Genomic DNA, 17,558 nt, shown 5'->3' with positions numbered 1-17,558 from the left:
CCTTTAATGTCTCAGTTGTGTCAGTGGTGGAGTAGTTTGCCAAGGTCTGACCTGAACTGAAACACCTCCATTGAATGCCTGACCCCTCATCTTCACTGCTGATGACCCGCAGTGACCCTGGCCTAAAAAATCCATTAGTACTTTAGAGTAGGCTTTACCTGCTTTGCTGCTGCCCATGTCAAGTACTGCTTTTTCACAATAGCCTTCCTGGTTGCTGCATTTGTGTGGGTGTAAGTGCAATACCAATTTAAGGGTAAGTCTCTAGTTCTTGCAGATTCCACCCATCACCTTTTGTAACATAGTAAGCTCCTTGTAATGCCGTCTTTCTTTGGTTTCTTTATCCAGGTTTCCGGTTTAAAATCAATAGTGTGTGTGTGTGTGTGTGTGTGTGTTTTTGTGTGTGTGTGTGTGTGTGTGTGTGTAAATATCTATGTGTGTTAAGTGCTTGTGGATGTGTGCACTGAGTAGCCTACTCATGGATAATTGAAAATGTGTATATGTGTAATTGCAGTTAGCAGTTTGCCCGGCACTAAAAGCAAATTGAAGATCAATATTTCTCAACCACCATTTCCAGAAGGTCAGAAACCTAATAGCTAACTAAGCTTGTGAAACAGGCTGTAGTTTCTGTGCATTAACTTAGGCTTCTTGTGGTGCGGCTAACAGAAGCAACACAAGTTTTTGTGTCAGTAATAAGGAAAATAAATTATTTCTCATGTGTATTGTTAAAAACACAAAATGAGGCTGAAGTTTGATCAAGTGTTGATTTCTTTTTTTCTCCATATGGTAGCAGCAATGTTCAGACTCCGCTGCACATTGTTTTCACTGTACCAGTTAGACAGCTGACAATAGTAATGGGTGATGTGGCTGTAATCATCTCAATAAGCATAATTTGTTTTCATTATATATCACAACATGGTGTGCTATAAATTGCAAGCTAAGTAAACTGCAGGAAACTATTAAACAAAGTTCCATTGCTATATTATTTATCAGTTTTGGTTGCTGCTCTGAGATCCAAATACTTTAGGGCAGAAAAAGACTATTCCAACAGTGTTACAGCACTGAACAAAGATAAAATGGCTGATTTAATTATGTCCTGTAGCTCCTACATTCTACGCTCTGTTTACCTCTGGGTAAGACTGTAAAGCAGTGTACTTTGTTAGTCAATATCCCTCAGTATAATTAGTGTGACGGATTTTGTGTGTTTCGAATGTGCACGAATGCCCGACGGTCACAATAACATGGGAAACACTACAATAACGTCACATCAGAAGAAGTGGAAGCCATATCGCTGCTACAGCTCAGAGGACCTCTCATGTATAGACAGCTTGAACCTCAGATGTCACATCCTAAATGACAAGTACAGAGTCAAGAGTGGTGGTGCCTCTCTGTGTTGCCAGTGTTTTATATTCTGTCTAGATTTTGAAATACACAAAGAATAACATCTGTACAATGCATTGTTTGCCTTTGTTGAAATGTGAATGTGGAGATAAGCATGGTGACGGGATAATCACCCCGTAAAAAGTCATTTCCATCTTCCTTCAACAACAGGTTCCTTCACCAACCAGTGACACTCTTTCATATTTGGAGGTTAAAACATTTACATAGCTTCTTGATCCAGGGATTTTATCTATAAGGAAAGAAAAACCAACTTCCTTGCAGACGATGATGCATTTCTTCCCTTGTTAGAGCCTCTGTGTCAGGACCCCTGCTCAGCCAAGAAATGATGCATGAATGTACAGCAGACCGAATGTATTTTAGCCCTTTCCTCAACTGTTCCTACACATACGCACACTTACGCACTGCACTACACCACAGATCAGCTGTTTGAGTCATAAAGAGCTGTTTGACACCTAAAATTAATTTTATCCGCTGTCCTCATCCATAGCAGTACATTGCTCAGCTTCTGTGCCAGTACACCTGCGTGCCTCTCCAAACTGGGAGCTCGCTGACCCAGACCTACTGCAGGTAATACACTGACTGTGGATAAGTACCTCATACAACCCCACATCAAATAACCCAGACTATTACTTTAGGATTCAGCTTCATTTCAACAGGGATCATCTGATCATCTTATGATCTTAAAGTCTGATTTTCAGCTGCCTTTCAGCTCTGGGTGCAGGCCTCAGGACCTTGCATGCCTTGGAGTGGCTTTCTATGCAAATAGCGTATATTTGTATGTAGTTTGTTGTTTTGGGGTTGCTGCTCATTCCGTACACACTTCAATGGACTACGCCATCCATCCACAATGTGTTTTATAGTTTCCCTGCACGTGCAGAATGTGTAACGAAGCAGAGAGACTGTTTCAATGCAACAGAGAACATGTGGTTACATTGTCACCTTTATTCTCTGAGTTAAGAGACTGATCTGCTGATGTGAAAAGCTAATCACAAACCACTAACTATACAACAGGGAGGGAGACGGGGGAGGCTGGGGATAATTTCTTCCTTAATTTAACAGCAAACAACCTGTTACAAAAACATCTGCAGGGAGTCAGCTCTGTCTTTGAGGATCATCGATGCTGATGTGACTTTTTTCTACATGTGAGAGAATCACTGATCTGATGATTTGGAGGAGAAACAGGTGTTGCTCAGCAGACTGCCAGCTCAAGCGGTGATTGTGTTACATACAAGGACAGCTCAAGACTCTGTCCTGCAGCCTGCATCTTCATAACCGGGGCTTCAGCCAAAGCATTAGCAAAACAAACCAAACCAAATGTCACTTTTTGTTTTCCATTGAGACGAACATGATAACACTGCTTGTGCTCACACTGGAAAATGTATTGTCAAGCTGAATGCGCCTCTGCTAATGACAAGGTCTCACTTTATGCTGTCTTATTGCAAATCACTGAGGTATAAGTGAAAACATTTACACTAATTAAACTAATCGGTTCCATATCATGCCAAATGATTACTACTACTGAAAAAATTACTTCATTATTTTGACAAATTAGCCTTCAATAAAAGCCTCCACAGACACAGAAAATAAATGTTTGGCTTCATGTATGAATTGTAAATTCATCTGTAAAAATGTTTAAGTAAATAAAAAAATTAAAAATCTGTGAAATCCACCTGTAAACAAACCAAGCACAAAAGATACAGAGCTTCAAAAAGGGGTGACATGCTGAAGTTACAGGTTACTGGCCCTTTAAATATCAGAGTATTATGGAAATATAATAAAATTGAAATACCAAATAAGATTTATCTTCTGCCTCAAATGACATCCCACACACAGGTATTCGGGACTGCATTTTTGGAAAGTCCATTTGGCACTGACCCTTCATAAAATTGCAGCCTGCGTCATTAAGAGGAAGCACTTAACACAGAGCACTTTGATGTAGTGGTAATGTAATTGCTAATTTAATTTAATTGTCTCTGTACATGCAGTTAGTTAATTGCAGCTGGACCATTTGCGTGATAAGCTCCACGGGGCTACAGAAAACATCAGCCATAAAAAGCATAAAAGCTATTAACAGCAGTAAACAGATTTCCATCAACGGCATTACACAATACAATCAATAAATGGGAAAATGCAGCACGTGGAGGCTTAAAACTGCCATTTAGATGGGCTTAAGATATGAGATCTTCACGAGTGTCATGACAAAAATATATTCACAGGTTGGTGAACTCAAAACACTCAAATACTTTTACTCCATCATTGGCCATGAAAACACACTACAGAAAACCCTGCATAATATTTAAAAAACGAAAAATCAGGCAACGTGTCAAGATTAGCATTACTTACTCAAATTCAAAGTTGAATCCAGTGTTCCTTGTTATTGACAACATCTAAACCACTCCCTGTTGCTCACTGACTTCAGTCTTAACTAATTCTCAGCAGTTTTTCAGACTAACATATCATGGGTTGGCAAAACTTGGGTTGGCTTCTGCATGGCTGGACACCCAGAGAAGGAAATGGAAGAGTGATTGGACATGTGCAAAATGATCATGGTCAACTTCTCTAAATGAAACTACTTTTAACTTTTGAAAATACTGATGCTGTGAGGAATTCTGAGCCTTTGACCAGACACATCAATTGGTCCCTCGTGCATCAGTGCGCACACACAAAGTGACAGAAATATGTTGCCGTGTAAAGAATGAAAACAAAGAATTTGAGAGACCTTGGATACTCTCTCACCTCCAGAGACAGCTGGCCAATCACCACATGAAGTGAATGTCAGATTGTTGGTTTCAGAAAGTAATTGAAATTGTTGGACGCTGTCACTTCTCTAATTCTGACATCAGAAAGTTGTGGAGGAAGAGGAGGAGGAGGAGGAGGAGGACGAGGAGGACGAGGATTCAGACGCTGTTTGAACTTCCAAAAAGCACTTCTGTTGAAGTATACTGGCATCTTTAGGCCTCTTGTAAGTAGCAACTAATTTTCAATCCCATCAGTGCAACCTTTACTGAAACTGGGTGATTACTACCAATTAGGCTTTTTCTCCATCAGTGGTCAAAATGGAAAATAGGGCAGAGGAGAAGGAGCCAGTGAGCCACTAAAAACCCAGATGAAATGATGAAAGGGTGTGCTGAGGTCATGCAGACTTCACATTATGCCTCATCCTGCCACAACAGCTGACGAATCTGTTTGGAAAATTATCCTGGAGCAACAAACAGAAGCCCCAGGTTTGCATATAGGAATAGCCTGAGGTCAACCAGAGCCCATCTAGAGTTGTGTAAACTATTCTGTGTGAATGACTGAAACAGCTTGGCCACAAACAGATAGATGTGGGTATCTAATTTTGAACATAACTGAAAGAAAGATTGCCTGGCGGACTGACTGACTCAAGGGGGGGTGTATCGATCACAGCATTCAGCTACACAAACATACAAAACTGTGTTCTGATGTTTCTGTTTCTTCTTCTGCCATGATATTTTTCACCTTGATAGAAACAAACAAGTCTCTATGTTGCTTTTAGTGTTCTACATTTGCATATATTTTTGTTTAGAGACTAAAAGCAAGTTCAAAACTGTCATGTTTTGTTGTGCTCTTGTCATTATGAGTCTTTTTACAATTATATCACTTTTTATCAGGATACCATTATGTCTTGTTCATGTGCACGAAGCCATATACAGTACGTGACATCTGCCACCCTGCTCTAAAAATCAATGCTTTAGCTAATGGCTTCTTCGTATGGACAATCACACACATCAGATTATTGACATTTTGGAGTCATGGTGCTGGAGACATACGAGGCACAAATGCTAGTATCTTTGATTTATCTATAGAAGTACAGTTTTGCATGATTTCATTTATTTTTAGATCTGGCACCATTGATAGGTCAGCTCTCCTACTCTCATTACTGTCCTTACTACTATCCTTATTCCTTACAGAGGCCAATGACTCTTGCTATTCAAAAAAAAGCTAAAAAAAATATATATCAAATTGAACTGAACTTTAATTCTGGCCAAAACTTTGAGAACTATTAACAATGTAACAAAAGAACAAGGGCATTATTTTAGGTGTTGGAAAATGACATGTTGTAGCCTCTCTGGTTCACTGGTTGGCATTAATTGACTGCCAATCAACCTGCTTGCCTGAAATTTCTTCACAGAACATCATAAAAATGCATTACACTTCTCCCATCATTTGTTCATATGGAGCATAATGTAATTACTGCTGTGTGATTACCACACCGTTGGTGGAACATTGGGAATTAACTTCATATAACTCATCTCTTTACTTTCAAACAGCTACTTTTATTTAGTATTCTTCCAGCTTGTGTGGTGACTTGTGATTAGGGAAGCTTGAGGTAGCTCATCAGTCTGTTTCTGTCTATTGAAAAAAACATTATAAATTATTTAACTATAAGGGTATAAACCAGTATAGTATCTATTCGTTTTTATTTTGTAAATATTCAAAAAACAAGCTGAGTTTACAGACAAGTGACATTTCAAAACCAAAACAGATCATCATCCTGCATGTGTGACAGCTGCATTCAGAACTGACTGTGAACATGTTTTAAATCCAGCAGTTATCAGTCCTGGTGCTTGAGCACCAGAGCCAAGCTACTAAACAGCATCCAGCAGGTGTTGATCAGACCCTGATAGACTGACTGAGCTGTGAGAACCACTGCATTATGAATACCAACAAATAACGCCTTGGAATTAAACATGTATATATGCTCTCATTTCATATGACTGAAATATTTCATTTTTGGTAAGCTCATAAAAAGATTAGGCATCAGAATTATAACTACACGTCCATACGCTGAACGTGCCGTGGAACTGAAAGGAAACAGATATTGCTAGCTGGCCAGTGTCCCTTCATTACATTCCCTTACATTACGTGCCGTCTCCACCAATGACAGATGATAAAACATTAAAACTCTAAACAACAACACTATGTGTACTCTGAAGCAGCATAACATGAACGAAAATACGGGACAAATTGCATCCCATCTTCATTCAATACAGGACGCAGCATTTCATTTTCAATATAGGAGGATCCCGTATTATACGTGACAGCTGGCAACCCTAGTGACTCCGGTTGTTGTGGTCCTTTATTTTTTGAAGTCCTGTGTCAGTTTTTTCTTTTACCTACTCCCAGGCCTGTTTCACAATGTGGGAAATGTGTTTGCCTGCTAGCTCGCTCCCTGCGGCCTTTTAAACATCACGGGTGAAATAAAATGCAGCGAGGACTTGACCAGTCAGAAATGTTCAGCACAGCAGACCACACCCCCTAAAGTTCCTGAACCCTTGAAAAGTACTATCCCCCAACAAGGTACCCTTTTTGGGGGTCGATCAATTACCCCAGAACTAAATTTAGACCCTGGTTCCTGTGGTGGAAACGCATAGTTCCTCAAAAGGTTCCTGGGGAAAGTTCCTGTGGTGGAAACGCGGCTTGAGTGAAGTAAAGTTGGTTCACATGCACACCTGTGTCACAGGACTTCACGCTGAAATGTTCACAGTTATCTTAGAAGACAGCCATGCACAAACTCGCTGTATCCACTTGAGATAATGAGTTGTGTGAGCTCGGTTGCGTCTGGGGAATTGTCACGTCCCTGTTTTTAATTGAAATGCTCTTCACTCTGCAATCTCTATACCCATGGGATGCCTTTTTGCAGTATAATATCCAAAAGTCTCACCCGTTTCAAAGAAATGCCAGGAAATGCTGATTAAGGGGCGCAGGCTAACCAGACTACATGTTTATGTCTCATCCTTTTTTTAAGGTTATAGAGAGAGAAACATTAAAACATCACAACGAATATCAAATGGTTTGAGTTCCCTGTGATGTGCTGAACCATCTTGTGCTGACAAAACTGTTATGAGAAACAAAGAAGGCAGCATATATTACAACAAGCAGGGAGCTTCCCTTTTTCCTTATTTAGAGTCAACTCTGGTGTCACTATCTATGCAATGTTTATTCACACCAACATTAATTTCCAGATCTGAAAGCTGTGAATATCACATGGTAGCAAGTCATTTTTCAAAGCTCCTGGGTGAGTGAGAAGAATATCAACAGAGAAATACAGAGCCAACGTTATAATGTGAAGGACGAAAACTCTCACACTACACACTTTTACTCTTGTGACATCAATCCATTTCTAACAGTAATTTAGGTGCCATTTGTTTTTATCTAATGAATTACAACTTGTCATGTGATGAAGCAAAATGCTTCCGTTGGTATTTGAAGGGTTATATGTGCAGTAAATAATTTATGACTTATCAACCCAGCATCAGCAAAGGAGGAAATGCAACACTGACAGGCTTCTGGCACAGCTTACAGTGTCCTGTAAGTCAAGCAAAAACAAGCCGGTTAATTGGAAGAGACAAACGAAATAAGATCTAGAGTTTTTAACTAGTATTCCAGATCATAATGTGCATAATTTTTTCTTTGAGCAATGTGTGTTGGAGGAGTGGTCACTGAGTCATTGTGTGTTTGGTGACACAGAGCCCGATCCCGAACTCTTATTTAACGCACATTTGACTGATGTGCTGCAGCTTGAATGAGCTTGTAATAGCCTTCACCTGCATTTTTAACAGGGGAAACAGCAAATCCCACTCTATCCAAAGGTGAAATATCCACCTTCCAACACCTGTAGATTCAACCTATTTACATAAAACCCTGTTTTTAAACTGGAAAAAAACAATAAGTTAAGTGAATTAATAAGCTGTAGAGAAGGTTTTTTTGGCTGTCTCCCAAACATCTGCTGGCAATAGCTTCATATTTACAGCACAGACATGACAGTGGTGTCACTCTTCTCATCCAACTTCATAAGCAAGAAAGTGAATAAGGATATTTCCGAAGATGTCAAACTATCTCTTTAAGATCTGTGTTTTTCCATGGTTTCTTGGTGTAAACATTTCCCTGTTGATGACTTTCTGTGGACATCTTCATTTGAAAACATGTTCCCCGGTTGGTTGATATCTCACACTGAACAGAAACATTGCCATGCTTGCCTTCCCTCCCTCCCTCCTTCCCTCCCTCCCTCTCAAGTCTTGTGTGATGACGAGTGATTCAAAGCGCTGGACTGAAGGCCCCCTCCTCCATTGAGAGGCTGCATCTGAGCCACTCCCCATGGCCCATCACTTCATTTCATGCCTTCTTTTCCTGCGTCTCCTCCTCACACATCCATAAAATGGAGGATGTTGATGGAAAGACCAATAGATGGAGAGGCCCTTTAAAGTGTGCTTGTTAAAAGCTGATTCCATCAAGACGCTGCCCTTCGTCTTTGATATGCTTGCCGATTTGCTGGTGAGGCCAAATCAGCGCATGCTAGCATTCTTCAAATACTTGGGCCTTGTCAGATCATTTCAAGTTTTCAGCAGGAGTCAGAGGCAATTACGTGCACAGATTAACTAATGCTCAGATAATGGATGGGATGAGCCAATCTGTGCTTGTTAAGCATCACTGTATCTCCTGGTGATGACATTGTCCACAGAGGGAGCTTTTGATGCTTCTCCATAAAAGTCAATTGTCTTGAATAGCAAAAGGATGTGGAACGTACAATTCATCTGAAATGTTCTTAATTACCTTGTCAAAATGTGCTCAAATTAAGGTGGGAGTATCTGCAGTCACTCATGAAAGAGGTTTTTTAATGAAGTTTATGATTCACATGGATAATAGGCAAGCTGACAAGGTCTGTCTAATTACTTATCCCTCTGGCCCTGAACACCAAAGCAGCAAATCTCGGAGGTAAACCGATGCTCCGAAAGTCATGTCATCCTTCCAAAGCCATTTCAGGCAGAGAAGTGTGCCATGTGTCATTGTTAAACGGTATGTATAAAGTATGCTTCCCAAACACACAATCTCTTGAGGTGTAAATTACAGATATAGCCTGGATGAGCAGGGTCTGAAGTAACAACAAGGCAATATAAGTCTTATGCATAGAGCGCGCCGATGCATAAATGCAAACCATGAACATGTTTTATAATGTCAGCTGATTGAATGCAAACCCTACAGTAAATTCCACAACAACACAAAGAATATGCAGAGCTGCTCCTCTTCGCCATATGTCAGAAGTAAGTCCTTCAATAGCTGCAGTAATTCCTCCGAAACAATACCTGATCTGAGTCTTGCACACGGAACTTCTATAGCTGCAGCTATTCTCGCGCGTCTCTCCTCTCCGAGATGGATGCAGGCCGGAATATACAGTAATGAACCATGGAGTAAGTAAACCTGAGTCCATAAAAGCCCTAACGGATTGATTCAGCCGCTAAATAATGCAAGCATTGAAAAAGACAAATGCCCAATCAATATCCAATGCTATTGTTGCCTTTACACAGCCTCTATTGATGGAGAGCAGATGGTTCCTCCCATGTTTTAGTTTGACATGTTGTGAGAGGATCAATCAGTCATTTATCAGGGATGGGTTGAGCAAACAGAGAAGCCTCTTACCTAAGGAGAGGCTAACAACAAGCACAGTTTAGGCAAAAGTAACTAAGACTGAAACCAAACAAGCTCCGGACCAGGTCAGGACCAAGACTACCAAGACTTGCCTCTCCCAAGACCAAGTGACAAGTATTTACCCAGCAGCCTTTAAATTGCATTTCCTTCTGTTGAGAGGATGGAAAAAGACACATGTTTAGTGATGAAATTTCCAGAGTGGTCACACATGCAGAAGGCAATGAACGATACTGTATTGTGCTTTTGTTTGGTGCTGTACATGGTGCCTGGTCCATGGGCTGCTTCAGCTTTCCTTATTATGGCATTTATCCAATAACTCTCCACATTAATCTGTTTCCATTTGTTATAGTGTAATACCAGAGTTCCTCAGAGGCCTAAGATTTGTCCTCATCTTCGGAATTACTCTTTTTGTTGGAAAGGACTCACATATGGGAAGCAGCCACTGTCATTTGCTGCTTGATGGACATGGGCACGCTGGTGATTTTAAAGCTGCCAAAATGGCTGGTGTCCACAGATGGCTGGGGCTTGATGCTGCCTCATAACGACATTCCTGCCCTTTTCAAGGTGACTGCTTTTACTGTGGAGGGCTGCAGGCAGGAAGAGGTGTCCAAGGCGAGCACTACAGAGGTCCAGCCTTGTGATGTGATTGGTTGTATGTCTGAAATACTTAAGATATAATCTGAGGTATGTTCTGAATGTCCCTGTACGTTGAATACATTAGACCATCCCTCGGCCCCAAAAACACACAAACCCACATCCATTACCCAGGAGATAATTCTTGGTGTGATATGTTATGAATGGACAGAGAGGGCTGCTGTTCCCAAAGGAACTGAGCTTATCGGTAACTAACTCGCTCTGGGCTTATCGAAGCGGGACATGATAACTCATTGTAGCCTGCAGATGACATTAACATACTGTATACTCTGTTCACAAAGTTCACAAAGTTGCCAGCAACCTGATGAATCTAACAACGTTGTGTTCACCATTTGTGAATAAACAGACGGTATGAAGATTATTTTAGAGGTGCTGAAGGCACCAAAGTGTAGCAAGATGAACCTTATCTAATCTCTTTTTTTCTAGGTTTAAAAACAATGTTTATTCAGGATGAGTGTGGCTTTGCGTACCCCTGCTGTTTAATATGAGTCTATCAAAGTCACTGTCATAACCCACGGATCAGCCCAAACAAACAAAACACCACCTTGAATGAAAGTTAATGTTTCCCAAAATTACACACTGTGTTTTAGAGAGTGCACTTGTTTTCAGCTTTCTTTCAACATGTTATGTTCAGCTCTATTGCAATAGCATTCCTGTATCAGTATCAGAAATATTCAAAAAAGATATTCAGGCTACAGAACAGTCTCCTCTCTCGTCAGTGAAATACACTGTATAGAGTGGATACGATGATGATGATAAAATGTATTGTAATCGTATATTTAACAAGGCGACACATCTGGAGTGTGGCAGTTCCCTTTCAATCCATTTGTATCTACAAATCCAGATGGCTTGTGGGGTTAATCAACTGTGCTGTGTCCAGGTTTCATATTTGTATCAGTGGGGCAGATGTTCCCAAAAATAAACTAAAAGCAACATCTGACTTTCTCTACCAACTGCTTTGAAGCAGCACCTGTTATTTTGCCGCCTGAAATAATGCTTACCGACTCATCTTCACTTCATTTTGTTGTTTTTTTTCTTTTTCATGAAGCAAAGTTACCATCTGGAAAAAATGGAAGCACTGTGATATGAGAGTAGTGGGTGGCACTAGATTCAGCATACTGTAAGGCTCCTGGTAATTGATGCATCCTAGTCAACAGATAATTCATCTTCAGCTATCACTGGATTACTTTGATACTGAAGAAAGGTTCTGGAGTTACAAGAAGCATCTTCTTTTCTCTGCGATTGATTTATTTCCAATAGACATCTGAAATAATGACATCCTCGGAAAGTGTAAGTCAAACTGAATCTAAAAACGTGTACCATGTCTGAGTGTTCAGATTGGACACAAATTGTGGCTCTAAGGACATTTACAGTACCTTAACTGACTCTGAAGAGTTATGTGTCACAGCCACTGCAGCTCCAGTCTTTGACTGTGTTGGTCAATAACTACAACATCTACGATAACTAACTGCCCGTTGTTTTCAGAACACCTGTATGCACCTGTCCCTTTTACCTCGCACAGTCTTTACCTCACGTCACCCCCTATGCCCCTTCTGCCACCCTCCCCTAGGAAGGCACCTTTGACAGTTTGAAAACCTAATCAGGGTTCCCATTTCCCGGACTTTTCCAGGACATTTTCAGATCATCATCATATGACAGACAGGAATCACACCATACACCAATATGTTATCTGTTATCCTATCTGTGGAAGTCTGATTTAAAATAATGTTTATGTTTGGCTATACTTATCTTCTCTTAATTAATTATGAAATTATGACAAATTGATCGGACTTTATTATCATCTTTATCTATCATTATCATCATCATCATCGTTAACTTATAACCTGACTCACTTTTTTATGAATCATATTTTTTACTTTACTTTACAGCTAAATGTATGTCATTTTATGACATGAAATATCTGTTTTACCTGAGCACACGCAGCATTGGGTTTGAAGTGACGCTAACAAAGATGCAAGCAAAGTCAAAAGTGCAGTATTTAGCCGGTGTCTGATTAACATGTAGTTGGGCTCCCATTCACTGTATTGTCCCCAGCTTCTCATTTATTATTCCAACTCTCAGTAATGGCCTAAACACATTTGAAACCTTTGCGCCCAGCCAGTTGAATCACAATCCTTAAACCTTTAGCTACAGTCAAAACAAGCTAAAAAGCAACTGAACCAAACATTCTAACCCATTATTCAACAGTTTTAACCTAGTTGGGAAGAACACGTTAATCTCTAAAAATAATCAAAACCACCACAATTAGCAGTCAATCGCGACTTGCGTACATTTAAAGGATAATGTAACTTACATTTTTCAGAGTTTCGGCCACTGAAGTTGTAAATCATCCAATCTGCAGCATGTGATGGGATATCAGGGTGCGTTCACAGCATTGCCAAACAAAACCGATAGCAGCCTATTCAAAATACTGGCCTACCATTAGAATGTCAACATGATCCTGAACATAACTTTGCCTGAAAACAGGAGAACGTTGATATAATCTTCCAGGACATTTTACTTTTTCTCTCATTTTCTATGTGTTTTCCATGACTGGAATACTGGTAAACTGTTTTCCAGGTTTCCAGGTTTTCCAGGATACGTGGGAACCCTGCTAATGGCCACTGTACTCTTACAATTAATTTGTGAATTATATACAGTGGTACATTTTCGGTTATTTAATCAAAAAAGTGGATGAAAATTAAAATCGAAACCCAAAGTAATAGTGAACTGTTGTACTGTAAGCTGTCATCACACTGTATTAACTCCACTTGGGATGCAAAGGGGACCCAGGGAAGTGTAATTATGTCCCACTCCTGTCTAGCTGCTGGTACTGCTAGAGTTTAATTAGCTCCATTCTCCTCACTACAGAGAGATTATGACCAGATGCCTCGAGGCCCAGCCCAGGTGGTTATTGAGACGAGACTTCAAAGAAAAAAAACATAGAATAATTTTTTGGTTCATTACTTTTGAAAGGAGTTCCTGGTGAGTTTAATAAATGTCACTGAGACAAGCCGGCCACCACGTGAGTGCACTCTTGAGTTTCTTGGACTGATGGATTGGACTGTTATGACAATGAGACGGATTTCATAAAGCAGCTTCATTTTCTGATGGCAAAGTGAGCACATGGGCATATTGTGTGGGTAAACCCATGTAGACTCAGATTAGCCTTTTTCTGGCAGAACAGAGGTTCCCATCATGTTTTGGCGGACAGAAAAGTGTATTAATCGAATCAGTGCACGTCACAGAACGTTGTGCCAAACTGAAGTATGTTAAATTAGGATTAAAGGGAAAAGGCAGGAATGAATACTGTGATTATCAACTGGAGGTTATAAGGGTTTCTTTGGCTGCATTTGGTTAGACAAACATGCTGAGGACTTTATTAAAAATCAGTTGCTGCAGTGTGGCAAAAATATATATATATTTTTTTTTTTCCTTTTCGAGTACTGTATGTACCAGGTCTGCAATGATACTCAGAGTGCTCTCAGGAAATAGCCACAGCCTCCCACTCTGAGCCTCACACTAACAAAAGCACTCAAAGCCACCTCCCACCTCAGAATGGAAACATTACAACCGTAAACAGTGTCACAAACTCACCAGAGTGCTGTGTGACACAGTTCAGCTTGCTCTAAGCAGTGCGGGTGGTGACTGACTGATACACGTTTTCCCCCCGGGGCCTCACCACAGCTGAGACCACTCAGTGCTGCAAACCTGCCTGCAGATTTTGGCAAGACTCCCTGCTGCAATTTGGTTGATAGTCAGACTACATATAGAGCGTGTCAGAATTAATAATTATTTTGCATACTGATCTGAACATTTTAATCTTGTCCAAATAATTTCTTACTCATGCTACTGTCATGATGCAACATACAAATGAATTGGTAGAGTTTTGTTCACTTACTGGAAAAGTAATCCACATGCAGAATCAACACAATTATCATATTGAGTGAAGTAAAACATTATTTAATATCTATGTTTTACCGGTGTTTTACCGTCATATTTTAAACTTTTCCAGTGCTTTACTTGAAGTGGTGATCCATAAGAATATAAATTTGTGGTTGTAAGCACCAAAAATCATCTCATTGTAGTTTCAATCTCCTCTCTCAGGCTTCTCTCAAGAGCTCTCGTAACAACAGGTCGGTGAACCAATCAGAGGAGAGCCTCTGAGCCCCTCTTGTGTTTTCTGAGTGATCTAAAAAAAATATAGAAAATTTCAGGTAAACACTCAGAGAAAACCAAATCCTGGAAGGCTGGAGGTGGTCGTGGGTGGGCTGGGCTTTGGACATGGCTGAGAGCAGTGACTGTTTCGTTGTGACATCACAAAGTTACAGCGGTCCTGACTGTTTGTTTTAAGGCAGTTTCTGAATGTGATCTGTGTGCATTTCTCTGTGGACTGAGCGCTTTCATACTTCATAAAATATTGGACCTTTAATATTTTTGAAAGAATAATGTTTGAATGTATTAGTCTTTTGCACATTCTGTCAATTTAAATTTGGAATAATATTTTGGAGTATTTACAGTTCTTATGAACATGGGATAACCTTTTTCAGAGAGAGAGTTTTATAATGGTCTAAATGTTGTATCAGAGGTTTGGGAAATTGATTACTTATTTAGAGGTCTAGAAATTTAGAGGATATTAAATATAATAATAGTATAAACAATAGCCACTGGCAACTTCTGCATGAATATAATTGTATCATTGTGTCCATTTAAAAATGCAGTCAGTCAAACCCCAGCAGATAATGTTTACTCACCAATGCACATTGTGAAACTCAGCTGATTGTCATTCCACCGATTTAGAATAATTAAAATATGTTCTGTATATACAGAAAGGCCTCACTCCACATCAAGCTTCAGTGGATCAAGCAAGAGCAACAGCTGACCCCTGATAGATTCGACGTAGTGTTATATTTGCGGACAGAGACATCACAGCATAATACTGGTGCCCGCAGGAACTTTGAAATGAAAGCCAGTGTCCTGGTCTCCTGAGATGCTGTATCAGCAAGGACTCAGAAGAGCAGGAGGGGTGGGAGACACATTACAAGATAAACTTATATTGACACTTCTGGCAGAATTCATCATTTCTCTCCCGAACCACTTTTTCTCCGTTTGCAAACGGAGAAAAAGTGGTGAGCAGGATTTTCTTGTTCAGATATTTAGAATCATTTACAAACGTGAAGATGTCAATGTACTATGTTACTAGCAGATGTTGCAAAATAACTGTAAGAATACATCCAGTTGGTTATATTTTATTTTGCAGTGATTTTGAAGGTTGCACTCTATTCAGATGTCAAAGGAAGAATCCATGTGCCATGCTTTTTTTCCTTCTCTCTCTCTTCTAATACAGTATGTTGTTTTCTATTGTTATTCTCCTTTTTCTTTGGGTGTATTGGTATGAATCCCTTCGACCTTATATAATAAAGAAATGGATTCAGTCTTCAAAAAAAATAAAAATAAAAAAATAAAAACTATCTAAAAAAATCCATGTGTCATAATACGCCTGTAGGTGATGTATTTACCCTTCAGTACATCTTGCTGGGAGTCTCTTTTACATATTCATCGTCTTCGTGTCTGCAGTTGTTTCCCCTCTCTGTTCATTTCTTTTCATTTAAAAGGTCCGACCCTGTAAATTATTTCACACCTGAACAAACAGAAAACTGCAGTGAGATCTATGATTTATTTTCCCTTGCCTTGGTTTTATTCTGTGCTCTTCCTCTTGGAAACAACACCACACGCAGTGCTGTGTACCGTATAATCAGCCCCGCACATCCTAGCCTCCTTTCTGCTTATAAAAGAGGCCAGCTCTTTGAGTCCTGGCAGCCTTTTTACCCAGAGAAAGCTATAGAAGCCACAACTCTCAGTAAATTATAAATACACCATAACCTTTCTGTCTGAGCCCTGCCTTTCATCAGCCCCCTGTAGTCAGATGGTACAGGGCAGGCTCAGCTATTGTGAGCTGCCCTGGCTAATTGTTAAACATGTTCTTGTCAATCAAGCCTATCCCAAATGGCAACTCCTCAGCCAGCACTACAATGAGCTGCCTGAGCCGCCAGCCTTAGAGGAGTAATTGCCGTCCATTCGCCAGAAGCCATCTCCATTCCATTAGCGGCTGTGCAATATGAATGGTTGAAGCTGGTTGTTGACTGCAGACCTATTCAAGCTTGTACATGTGCTGAATGGCCTTGTTTTCTGTGGCATGTGTTTCATTTCCACATAGACAGGCCAAACAGGGGGAGAGGTAATTGCATTTGTGACAGCATTGTGTTCCCAGACAGAGAGGCAGATTCTCTTCACCTCATGAGTCAGAAAGATACAGTAAATATTCACAAGAGACAGAGTCAATGAGGAGCATGTATGAGTGAGAACCAAAAGAAGTTCACTGTTACGCTATATCACACAGTTCAATAGAGTTGTTCTAACTTTATTTAGCTGCTGTAGCTGAATTGATCTCCCCCCACGAAGCTTGTCTAACTTAGTTGCATGGTTTGTTAGGTGCATATAAGCAGCTGTACTGAATAAGAAAACACTGTATAACCTTTGAGGGGGGGTTGGCACATTATATATAATGCTGAGTTATCACTCTATGATAATGGCAAAGCAACCATCAGATAAAGACACAAGAGACTAGATGATTGTGTCATTATTTAAAAAAAAAAACATGCTATTGATGTAGGAGAAAAGCCACTCTGTGTGGAATAATAAGAGGCTCTGAAATGGTCATCAACAACTATAAACGTCTCGAGCTTCAATAAAGCATCGCAGCAATCTGTAAACCAAGATCCATTCTCCAGCCCCGGTTCAAGTGCTTTTTCAAAGGCGGCCGACACTTCAGAGGTGTCGTTGAAGCCATCTCGAGATTTTGAAATGGATGTGGGGACGACGTTAAATGAAGGAGTGGGATCTTTCAAGCATTTCTCCTTCCAATAAGCCCAAGGAGTTAGATTCAGAACGGTTCCACTCGGCTGGAGAGAAACATTTTCTGAATTTAAACGCTAACCAATTCTTCAGCAAGCCCTTCGCTCACATGAAGCGTTAAATTCAACTCAAAGCAGCAGCAA

At 40.2% G+C, this 17,558-nt stretch overlaps 1 protein-coding gene across 2 annotated transcripts in view; it reads right to left on the bottom strand.

Moving 5' to 3' along the window:
- Positions 1–17,558, bottom strand: part of galnt9 (polypeptide N-acetylgalactosaminyltransferase 9) — a 98,604-nt gene that overhangs the window by 15,821 nt on the left and 65,225 nt on the right. The gene's annotated exons all lie outside the window — the stretch shown is intronic.

Source organism: Seriola aureovittata, chromosome 5 (genome assembly GCF_021018895.1).
Source record: "Seriola aureovittata isolate HTS-2021-v1 ecotype China chromosome 5, ASM2101889v1, whole genome shotgun sequence".
Lineage (NCBI taxonomy): Eukaryota > Metazoa > Chordata > Actinopteri > Carangiformes > Carangidae > Seriola > Seriola aureovittata.
This window is presented reverse-complemented; position numbering and strand designations above follow the sequence as displayed.